The sequence below is a fragment of the Notamacropus eugenii genome, chromosome 1 (assembly GCF_028372415.1).
Source record: "Notamacropus eugenii isolate mMacEug1 chromosome 1, mMacEug1.pri_v2, whole genome shotgun sequence".
NCBI classification, from domain to species: Eukaryota; Metazoa; Chordata; class Mammalia; order Diprotodontia; family Macropodidae; genus Notamacropus; species Notamacropus eugenii.
In genome coordinates, this window is record NC_092872.1 from 391,025,935 (window position 1) to 391,035,063 (window position 9,129).

The following is a 9,129-nucleotide window of genomic DNA, read 5'->3' on the forward strand; positions in this document are numbered from 1 at the left end:
ATACCCACTAACTGTAGATTTCTTTCAAGGTTCTGTCCTAGGGAGGCAGAGCCAAGATGGCAGGGTAAAGGCAGGGACACACCTGAACTTTCCCCCAAACCCTCCGAATACCTTTAAATAAAACTCTAAACTAATTCTGGAGTGATAGAACACCCCAAAAGATGGAATGATACAATTTTCCAACCCAAGACAACTTAGAAGGTCAGTAGGAAAGGTCCATTGCACCAAGGTGAGAGAGAAGAGCAATCCATCCTAGGCCCCAGCAAACCAGTCACCTTGGGGTTACTGAATCAGTGGCAGTAGTGGGAAGTTCTAGAAAAAGTGTTAAAATTGTTTTTACATGTAACTGAGAAACAATTAAATATTAAATTAAGAGGAACAAATTGTTATATCTTGAGTTCTTTTCTCTCTATATTCTCTCCTTTTATGATCTCATAAACTTTGATGGGTGTAATTATCATGGCTATGTAAAAGATACCTATATCATTTCTTAAATGCTTACCTATCCCAGGAACTGTGTTGATATCTAGAGATACAAAAGAAAGTGAAAAAAGATAGTCCACAACCTGAAGGATCTTATGTTCTAATGAGGGAGGATAAGACATTTAAAAAGGAAGTGGACAGAGGGGTATCCATTGTGGTAAGGCTAACGAAGGAGAAGTGGAAATGCCTACAGAGTGAAAAGTAGAACCAGGAGTGAAATAAGCATGTTGTATGCTCCTCATGAACTTCTAGTACAGAACAGGGCTCCAGTCAGAAAAGTAATCCATGGAGTTCTCTTCTCAGCTTAAGTGGCACATCAAAAACAGAACTCATTTTCTTTCACCCCAAACCCTTCCTTCTTTTAATCTATGTTACTGTCAAGGGAACCACCATGCTACCAGTCACTTAGGTATTAATTTGGTGTTATGCTTAACTTCTCTCTCTCCATCACTCCGTATATCCAATCAGTTGTCAAGTCTTGTCTTTTTGTACCTTCAAGATATCTCTCCTATAGAGTCTCTTCTCTCCTCTCACACAGCCATTAGCATGATACAGTACTTCACCACTTCTCACTTGGGCTGTTGGAGAAATCTTCTATTTCTATATCTGCCTTAAGACTATCTCTACTACAATCCATGCTCCACTCAATTGCCAAACTGTTTTTTCTCCGAAACTCAGGTTTTGTCATGTCACCTTCAGGATAAACTTCACTGGTTCCCATTACCCCCAGTGTCAAATATAAAGTCCTTTGTTGTGATTTAAAGCTTTCTGTCCCCTTCCTATCTTTCTATTCTTCTTGATTCATTTCCATGTCCTCTATAATTTAGCTACTCTGTTCTTCTTGCCATTCCTCACCTATAACCCTGCAACTCATGCGTGTGTCTTTGCACTAGAACATTCTCCTTCTTCACTTTCATTTCTTAGCATGCCTGGCTTCTTTCAAGACTCTGCTCAAATCATCCCTTTGGAGATGACCTTTCCCAGTTTCCCTTTTCTCTAGTGTCTAGATAGATAGATAGATAGATAGAGACATATCCATAAATATATAGTAATTTACATGTTCTCTTCATAATCTGACCCACTTGAGGAGACAATGTATTTTGTCTTGTTTTGTTTCCCTAGAATATGACACAGTGCTTGGCACATAATAAGTACTAAATAAATACTTGTTGACTCACTGAAAATATCACAACCTCTGAAGAATCAAAGTATAAATTAGTTACACATATATGCACATAATGAAATATATATTTGCCACATGTTCTGTGGCAAAATTCTCTGTAGATTTTTAATTTCTATTCTCTTTTCTTGCATGGCCACCCAAACAAAATCATTGGCAGAGCTGGAAAATTAACTGACAAAACTGTAAATTCCTCCTTTCTGGACAAAACCTTCAACTCAGAATACTGTGATTCAGATTCTTTATTCTGTCAATGTCCTGCTTGAGAATACATCTATCATCATCATATCATAAAGCTAGTGACTATGCAGATAAAAGTCTTTATTTTAATGACATAAATCATGCCAATAGCCATGCATTTCATGAGACACAGAAGAGTACAAGGTATTAAACGTATGAGCTGTCATTAGTTTTTATTAAGATCTAAATCACTTACAGGTTATAAACTATAAAATGGTAAGAAATATGAAACATTTCCTTTTGGAAATTATTCTTTTAAAGTGACATCCACAAAGTAGGCCATAACGAAAAGAATCTAAATGACTGCGAAAGGGAGATTGTGTGGTTCTTTCTTTCTTACTACCTGACCTTCCCATGATCTTTTGTTTTTTCTTCATTTGCATGAAATTTCCTTTCTGTATCTATATCCTCCAAACTTTCTGCTTGCTAGTTTCTCCCAGGAGCTCTGACTCCCCTTGTCATGATGCAGGATATTATCCATGGAAGTATAGCACTCTCTCAGATGTCATGGTCTCTCTGAGCATCAAATCTCTGGAGATGATACCTCTTGTAAGGTCTCCATCTCTCATTACAGAAAATAGAAAGTGTTTTTCATTGGGACACCCTCCCACCGCTGAATTGAAACATTCTCCTTTTTCCTTCTCTTTCAATCCTTTCCTTTGAGACTTCACTCATTTTCTAACAATCCCTCTCCATTCTTGCAACCTAAAGAATTTACTTTACTTTCATTGTGTACCACTGACATGATAAAGGTATTTCAGAAATTCTCTTCTTCTTTTCCTCTTTCAATTTATAACCATCCCATTCTTGTAGATGAGGTGTTGTGTTTTTTATAACATGAAATTAAAGTCCTTTCCATCACTATCACTTCTATTGATATTCTACTTTAAACCTCATGTGTATTTTTTTAAAAAGACATCTTTTAATGACTCCATTGTTATTTTGTTATTATTTAAATATTTAAATTCACAAGAATCATTCTAGATTTCTCTCCACTCTCCACACACACACACACACACACACACACACACACACACACACACACCTTTTTTCAGTTTAATTTATTTTGCTATTGATGTTTTTAAAAATTACATTTAATTTTTATATTTTTCTTCTGTTTAGAATCTTTGCAAATGAAATTTGCTTACATTTATTTTTATTTGGAGGCAGGGTTTATGACCTCTTGTTGATAATAAAATTTAAGTTTACTGGATATGTGACTTTGAGTTGCACCTTATGTTCCTTTGCTCTCCAGAAAGCCAATATTCTACTCTCTCCTAAGATTTCTCTGTGAGTCCAGAATAGTATTATTGTATTCAATTTTTTCTTTCCTTTATATGTCAGTTTTCTGATTATTTGCAGAATTTGTTATTTGTCATTGGAAATATAAAATTTAGCCTCTGTGTCTTGCAGTTTACAACACAAAATTTTGTCACTGCTATTTTATGGAAACAATGCAGATTCTTTCAATTTTCAGTCAGCACTTTGTTTTCTGTATTCAGAAGTTCTGGATAGATTTCTTACACTATAGTTTTCAGGCTTTTCAATTTGTTGTGTTTTTGGAGACTCAAGATCTTTAAGTTTTTTCTACATATGCTGCTTCTGAAATTGTTTTATTTTATTTTTATACAGATAATATATTCCTTTCAAGTTATTGCTTTTTGATTCTCCTCCTTCAAAGTGTCTTTTATATCTGGATATTTGCATATCCAATCAATTGTTCTCTCTCCTTCCTTTCTTTGGAGAGCTCCACTGCTGCGAATTCCAGTTTTTCCTAGTCTGCAAATTGTTTCTTTTGGACAGGCCATGCATTCTTTTTCCATATTTTGAATATATTGGGAGCATCTTATTACTCTATGATTTTGGGGGAATCCACAGGATGTTTTGTTTCATCAAATATTGACTGATTTTTTCTTTGCCTTGTAATGTTTATTCAAAAATATTTTGAATTGTTTATATGTTCTTGATTCCACCTTTCCTTGTATTATTAATCTTTCCTATTGGTTTATCTATTTGTTCTTTAGGTATTTAACTGAATATTCTTCCCCCTCAGATATCTAGTAATGTTAATCTTTTCCCTTCATATCCCTCACTTTTTGATTCCTTTTTTTTTTTCCAAGGCATTTCTCCTAAAGGCTGTACTTCAAAGTTGTCTCAGTCTTCTCCCATATTAGAAACTTATTTTTTTATAAGCCTCAGTTCCTGATCCAAATGAGTTTTGGGGGGTAGAATTGACTCCATCTGGTTGGTAGTTCCTTTTCTTTTTAGGACTAAATGAAAAAATATTGACAAAGTGCTTTGCACACTGCCTGGAACACAGTAAGCACATCATAAGTACTTCTCATCTCTTTCTCCTCCGTCCACTTTTACTCCTTCTGTTCTCTATCAAACTAGGATTGTAGTAGAATGTGCTGCTGCTTCAGGGAGAGAGGGAATTCCAGTTTTCTATACCCCTACCTTCCCTTTGGGCGTGGAGTAAGAAGAAGAGTTGAGTTTTGTTTCATGTTACATCTGAATGGTGAGGTGAGTGCAGGAGCAGACTGTCTTGAACAAGACTGAAGCAGCATTAAGGCTATTGCATATTGGGTCCTATAGCAGAAGTCCTCAGTGTTAGGCATCAGGGATTAGCCTTCTCTGTTTTTAATTTATCATGTTGTTACTTCATTAGAATTCTTGGTATTTTAACCTATACAATTGCATTTATTTTATTTCTTGAACCTGATTTTTTATGTTGGAAGCTTTAAGAAGTCATAGAAATTGGGGGTGGGGAGATCCAATCTTCTATTTTATTGTCAAACTGCTTGAACAAGAAATAAAAGAAAAAAATAGTCATATATCATGAGGCAAAATATTGCACAAGCAACAATGCCTCAAAAAAAAAAAAAGAGGAATGCAGAGGAGAACAAGACAGTTAAATGTTGATCTGCTGTTCAGAGATTAAGCAAGTTACCATTCCTTACCTCACAACATAATATGAGAAATACTTTTTTAAAAAAAAAATCCTACATTATGCTATTTTTTTTTATTTGAGAGTTCTAATTTATAATCAATAGACATGCACAGAACAGTCAAGGTGGTGGAGCGAGAAGTCATCAATTTAACTTCAGCTTTCCTAAAACCTCTTTTTTAAAAGATATTTTTAAAAAAGTGCCAAACTGAATTCTCAGTGGGAAAGTCATGATAAAGTCACAGTGAATCAGTTTTGCACCTCAGGGAAACTTAGGAATGCAAAGAGAGGTCTACAAATACTGTGGTAGAAGCTTGCCCAAAATACAACTATAGAAGTGACAGTTTTGGCAATAGCAGCAGTGGTGGGGAACAGCCTAGCTTTGAAGTCAGTAAGGACATTGAAAACCTGGAGGTTTTCTATAGTATGAAATCCAGAAATCAGGGAATTTCTATACTGTGACTGGGAGCAGAAACAGGATCTATACAGTAGCCCATTATCCAGTACTAGGTCATAGTTCCAGAGTGGAGTGGTATAGACATGGTTAAAAGGGAGTAGAGGACTTATCTACATAAGGACCACAGCATAAACCAGTTTGACTTTGATGAGAACTTTCCCCAGAGCATACCACTTTGGAAGCACTGAAAACAGAGGCCATGAACTATGAAAGGAGCAAAAGTATATAAAAGTATAAAAGTATATAAAAGACAGAATCTTAGGTGAGTCATTCCCACCCCTCCCCAGAGGTTACCTCAAAACAAAGTCAAGAAATAGGCTGAAAAAATGAGCAAATAAAGAAAAAAAATCATGATTGTAAAAAAGTTACCAAGGTGGCAGAGAAGTCCAAGACATAAATATAGAAGAACACAATGACTTGAAAACAGCTACAAGAAAAGTCTCAAAGAAAAATGCAGATTGAACACAAGCCAACAGGGATTCCTAAAAGATTTAAAGAGAGTTTTTTTTTCTTTTAAAAAAGAAAAAGATGATTTTTTAACTCTATTAAAAGCTGTAGAGAAAGATTGGGAGAAAATTATAACTTTCAAAGAAAATTATTAAAAGAGAATTAATAATTTGGTAAACGAAAAAGGTACAAAAAATGAAGAAAATAACTCCTTGAAGATTAGAAATGACCAAATTATAAAAGAGGTACAAAACCATACTGAATAAAATTAGTGCTTAAAAATGTTAATTGGTCAAATGAAAACTAATGATTCTATGAGACATCAAGAAACAATTATACAAAGTCCAAAGTCTCAAAGAGAAAGTAGAAGAAAACGTAAAATATTGCATTAAAAAAGCAACCCACCTGGAAAGTACATTAAAGAGAGATAATTTAAGAATTACTCTACTAATGAAAGTTGTTTTCATAAATAAAGAATCTACACAACATATTTCAAGAAATTACAAAGGGAAACTGCTCAGATATCTTACAATTAGAAGCAAAAGTGGGAATTAAAAGAATTCACAAGTCACCTCTTGAAAAAGTAAACCACAATAGTATTATAGCCAAAATCTAGTGCTATCAGATCACAGAGAAAATACTGCAAGCAGCCAAAAAGAAGTAATTGAAATACCATGGAACCATAGTCATAAGGAGAAGGCTTGGAATATGGTATTCCAGGCAGCAAATAATCTAGGATTATAACCAAGAATAATAACCAAGAATAACCTATCTGAGCAAAACTGAGTATAATCCTGTGAGGAATGGGAAAATGGAAATTTAATGAAATAGGGGGTTTTTAATTATTCCCTATGAAATGACCAAAGCTGAAAGAAAAGAAAAGATATTCAAATACAGGATTAAAGGAAAACATAAAAAGATAAGCATGAGTAGGAAATCATAAAAGACTACAATTGAATTGTTCACATTCTTAAGTGGGAAGATGCCACATGTAATTCCTACAACTTTTTTTTATCACTAAGGAAGTTAGAGGGAGACTACTTAAGCAGAGGGTTTGGGAATCTATCTATCATGTTGAGATGATCTCAATAAAAGAATGGGAGTGTGAGAGTAGGGAAAAGTATTTTACATAAATGAAGTACACAAGGAACTGTGCAAATAGGGAAGGTGAAATTGGCCCAAGGGAGCAGACAATGCTTGAGCCTCACTTTCATCTGAACTGGTTCATGGAGGGAATAATTTGCATATACATACCTCTAGTTCTCTCTCTCTCTCTCTCCCCTCTCTTTGTCTTTGTTTCTCTGGATATGTACATGTATGTATACATACATATACACACATATACATATGTATATAATGCACATACACACACTAGATATATATTACACATACATATATGTATATGTATATAATAGTTAGGCATATACAAATAAATGAATGAAAAAATATGTATGTATGTATATGTATGGGGCAAATTCAGCCCCATATATGATATTGCGCAAGTCATTTAACCTTTGTCTGTCTCAGTTTCTTAATCTGTAAAGTGGGGATAGTAATAGCGGCTGCCTTCCAGAGTTGTAAAGATAAAATGAGATAAGATTTGTACTGTATTTTCCCAAATTTAAAGGGTTACATAAATACTAGCTATTATTATTATTATTATTTTACCAACTCCTTGTTTTTTGTATCTGTTTCCCCATACCTTCAATGCACTCTTTCTTCATCCCTGCTTTATAGCATACAGGTTTCCTTTAAAACATAATTTGGTTGCCACATTCTTCCTATAAGAGGCCTTTTCTGACCTCTCCAGCTATTAGCACTTTCTCCCTCTTAAACTTATTTTGTATATACTTTGTAAATCATTTGCCCATGTAAATACATTCTTGACAGTTGTACTTAAACTCCTTGAAGATTGAAACTGCTATTTTTGCCTTTATATTCTTAGTGCCTAACATAGAGCTTTACCATAGCAAGTCTTCAATTTTTGTATGATTAAATTGAATTAAATTCTGCTGTTTAAAAATACTTCCACATAAACAAATCATGCATTAGGAGATGGGGGCACTGAACAAAGAATGAAGGATGCTGGAGGTTTTGTTTATTCCTGGTCATTGCACCATCTTGAACAGCTTAACCTTTCTACATCTAAATCTGTCTATAAAAAGATTAATCAGGTGATAGCTTTCAGAATTATTATGAGCATAGGAGTTATTCTAATTACTATACCTGTTGACACTGACATTTTTCTTATTTTTTTATACCAGTTCTACTTATATCTCATTCACTGACAACCTTTTGCTTCATTTTTTTTAAGTGAGAAAAAAATCAATTAATGAACCATTATTCATTAAACACCTACTATATTCCAGGAATTGTTGTATGTATTGAACTCCTAAGATATGAGTAGAGAGACTTTGCATCCAACATTCAATCATATTTTTTATATTTCACTCAACAATCAACATTTTCTGTTGCTTTTGGCAAGTATTTATAATATTATTTTTTTCAAAAGTGTATTAATTATCTGTGACATGGTAAAACTGTATCATTATCAGTAATATATGTAAAAATTAAAATCATTATCAGTTATATCTCTAAATATCTATTTAGTGGCTATTGTATCCTCCTATGGACTTTTTTTTTCTGGTAAGTTTCTCACAAACTTACAAATAACCCAGTACTTTCTTATCTTCAAAACATTCTTTTTATGAGAATTTTCTTATTTCCACATCAATTCAAAGTGAATGAATGTATTCATAAGACTCAGCTAAAGATATAATCATTTAAAAATGCTTTTCCTTTCTAAAAGGTTTTTATCTCATTTTACTGCCCTACTCTCTTAGACTTAGACTCTCTTAGTTATTTCATTTTTTTACTGCTCAGAAAGCTATGTTACTATAAGTGGAAATACGTTTGTTATTGCTGTAGCAAAACATCATTGTAAGCATTTTTTGTTCTGTTTTAATGATAAACTCACAATAACATAAAAGTGGATTAGTGCTATATTTCATTAACATGTTCTTTTCCATTTTACAAATCTTAGTAATTTCTTAATGTGATAATGTGGAAGGTGAGGATTTTAAATGCTAGCAGCTCTAAATAGATAGTTGGAATGAATGGCAAAGTGGATATAAGGATTTTGAAAGACTAACAAATATAAGATAAAATAAAAATTGCCTTTATAAAGAAGGTTAATATGGACAATGATATCCAAACATGAGAATACGTGTGAATAGTATATGGGAATGACAGTGTTGCTTAGGGATTGGAGGGCTTATCTTAGATCCAGGAAGATCTAGGTTTAACTCCTCCATCTGACACATACTAGCTGTGTGCCTATGAACAAATCATTTACACACCTGATGTCATGTGGCA